Source organism: Lepisosteus platostomus, chromosome 15 (genome assembly GCF_059453375.1).
Source record: "Lepisosteus platostomus isolate fLepPlt1 chromosome 15, fLepPlt1.hap1, whole genome shotgun sequence".
In the NCBI taxonomy this organism is placed as follows: domain Eukaryota; kingdom Metazoa; phylum Chordata; class Actinopteri; order Semionotiformes; family Lepisosteidae; genus Lepisosteus; species Lepisosteus platostomus.
The window spans coordinates 6,979,837-6,982,925 of NC_142625.1; the positions used below are offsets into that span (position 1 = coordinate 6,979,837).

The 3,089-nt window shown below is 56.8% G+C and overlaps 1 pseudogene; it reads right to left on the bottom strand.

The window, feature by feature from the left end:
- Nucleotides 1-551: 551 nt before the first annotated feature.
- LOC148647808 (U2 spliceosomal RNA) lies at nt 552-731 on the bottom strand (annotated as a pseudogene).
- Between the last annotated feature and the right edge of the window lie 2,358 nt (nt 732-3,089).

Here is a 3,089-nt window from a genome sequence, read left to right on the forward strand (position 1 = left end):
CAGCCTCCTTAGCTTAGGCCCCTCCCACCGGTGGCAGCTGTGCCCAACCAGCTGCAGGCGAAAGCCGAGCGCCAGCACCTGCGGGCAGAGGCAAGGGGCAGCTCTCTCTCCGGAGGGAGGGACGGGGACACGCGCACGCACACACGCCTGCCTGCCGAAAAAAAGAAAGAAAAGGTGGATATACTAAGTTTTCTGGAGGGAAAACGCCCAGCTGTCGAAAGGGGCCCGTCTGCAGGGACAGGGACGGACACACACACACAAGCAAGCCACGCCTGCCTCCCTGGGAAAAGGCTGAAAAACCTAAGTTTTTTGGAGGGAAAACGCACGGGAGCCGAAAAGGGGCCCGGCCTGCTTGCTGAGAGAGTCGAGACGCGGGAAAGCGCACTGAGGGAGCACGGGAACGGAGACGGAGACGGGGAGGGGGAGAGAGAGACAGACACAGAGACACACAGATGGACGAGAAACGAGACTGGAGAAGAAGGAGCTCCAGTCCACCTCGCTTGCTTGCTTGCTTGCTTGCTAGCTATGTCTGTCTTTTCACCGCTGAGAGAAGGTGGTGCACCGCTCCCGGAGGCGCTGCAATACCGGGCCGATGCGTGGAGAGGACGGAGCAAGCCCCTGATCCAGCTCCCTGTTCCAAAAATCCGTTTAATATGTGGTCCCCCGATGGGGGACGTATCAGATATTAAACTGATAAGAACAGATTTCCCTCTAATGTCCCGTGCACAGTTCCTTCCATCGCTCCTTCGCCGCATCGAAGCCCCATTTCAAAATGTCCCATCGCACTCTTCTTGTTATTTCTTCTTCCACTCTTCTCAGAATCCCCGAAGCCCGCTTTTCCACTCCGTGCTTTATCAGGTCAGTCGGAGCGTCCCACAAAAAGGCCTTGGCGAAGCTAATCAGAAGCCACAGGAGAAACTTCCGGTTCCAGGCTTGCACTCCTGGTAGTCCTTTCATGATGACTGTTCTTGTCACAGGGGAATCGGGGCTTACCTGGTTGAAAAGGGTCCTGCATGAGCTCCAGACTCTCTGGGCAAAACCACACTCCCAAAAAACGTGACTCACCGTTTCTTCCCTTGCACAGCCGTGTCGCGGGCACAGGCTCTGTTGTGATAGCCTGTGTGCATGCATCACTGCCCTGACTGTCATACGACCCCATACGCTGAGCCAATTCAAGTCTTTAAGTTTATTATCCAGACCTTTCGGCTGGACCTGCTGCCAGATGGTACTGGACACACCTGGGATCGCTGGTCTCTCTGTCGTCATCACTATCTTGTAGCTCAACCTGTGGTTCAGGGAGCACAGTCCCTCCTTCACCTCCGGATGTGCCCGCAACCACCGCACCGCATGGCGGTAGTGCAATGGCAACCGCTCGGCTTTAGGGGTCGTGTTGGACCAGACAGTCAGGTGTCACATGCTTGCCGCGAGCCAAAGGCTCACAAACCGACTGCACAGATGGGGTGGATTCTCGTGCAGGATCATGCATAGGCTCGCCACGAAGGCACAGTCCAGCTTCGTCGGGAAATCGAGGATCGCTCGTCCCCCCTCGGCCAGGGGCCTGTACATGTCGGTCCTCTTGATCCTCTCGTACGTATGTCCCCAGACGAAACTGAAAATAGCCCTTACCAGTTCTTTCCTCCGCCTGATAGGTAGGGGGTACACTACCGCCAGGTGGAGTAGCAGAGGCCGGATCTTTGACTTCAGCACCAGCGCTTTCCCAATCCAGGTCAGTGATCTTGATTGCCAAAGGCCCAGCTTTTGGTTGGTCTTCCCGAACCTGGCCTCCCAGTTGAGACTCACGGGGTCCTCGGTGTGGAAACTGACCCCCAAGATCTTCACCGGTCCATCTGTCAACGTCAACCCACCAAAGTCCCTCGGTGCGCTCGGCCAGGTCCCAAATACCTTCACTAGGCTTTTGGCCCTGTTCAGTCGAGCGCCGGTGCCCTTGGAGAAATCCTCCACGATGCCGAGAGCTCTCCCCAAGCCCCTCTCGGAATCAGGAAGAGCGTGACGTCATCAGCATATGCGGCGATCTTCGCCATCTGCCCACCTCCACCTGGCACTGGGATCCCGTCCACCTCCGGATCTCTCCTCAGCCGGTCCAGGAGGAGCTCTATAAAAATGACAAATAACAAGGGCGAGAGAGGACAGCCCTGTCGCACACCACACCGCACTGGAATACGTTCACCTAAGGCTCCATTAACACATACCCGGGATGTCACGCCATTGTAAAGGGTCTGAATCCAGCCGACAAACTAGTCCGGCAGACCCTTCCTCTTCAGGAGTGCCCACAGAATTCCGTGATGAACCAGGTCAAAGGCCTTGGTCTGATCCAGGCTCACCAGCATGAGTGGCAGGCCTCTATCTCCCACCCAAGCGATAACATCACGGATCAGCTGCAGGGTCCAGCTGATCTTACAGCCTGCCACACCACACGTCTGGTCAGCCTTCACCAAGGCCGGCATCACTGCTCTCAGGCGGCCGCCCAGCACCCTGGCCAAGAGCTTGTAATCGGTGCACAGGAGTTGAATCGGCCGCCAGTTGCCCAGGTCTGTCTTGTCTCCTCCCTTGTGAATCAGGGAGATGATGCCGATCTTCATAGTAGGCCCGAGTCCATCACGGTCCTACAACCTCGTTGAACACCTGCACCAGGAACGGCTCCAGATGGTCCCAAAAGGCGAGGTAGAATTCCGTCGGCAGACTGTCGATGCCAGGGACAGTGCCCTTCCTCATACCCAGCAAGGCAGATCTGATCTCTGCCCCTGACACTGCCCCGCACAATGCAGCGGGGTCGTCTACCGTCTTCTCCACCCCGCCCAGGATCTCATTCCTGATGCTGGGGTCGGTCTCCTTTTCGTCAAACGAGGCATTGTAGTACTCTGTGGCACACTCTAACATCCCGGGTATGTCAGTGGCTACAGACCCGTCTGCCCTCCGGACGCTTTCAAAGAGGCTGCGTTCTTGCTGCTTCCTCACGGCACCGAAGAACTAGGCTGAGCAACTTTCGTCACTTTCCCTCCAGACTCCCCGTAATCTGAAAAGGAAATCTTTGGCCCACTGCAGCCACTTACCCCTAAGCAGGCTCCTGA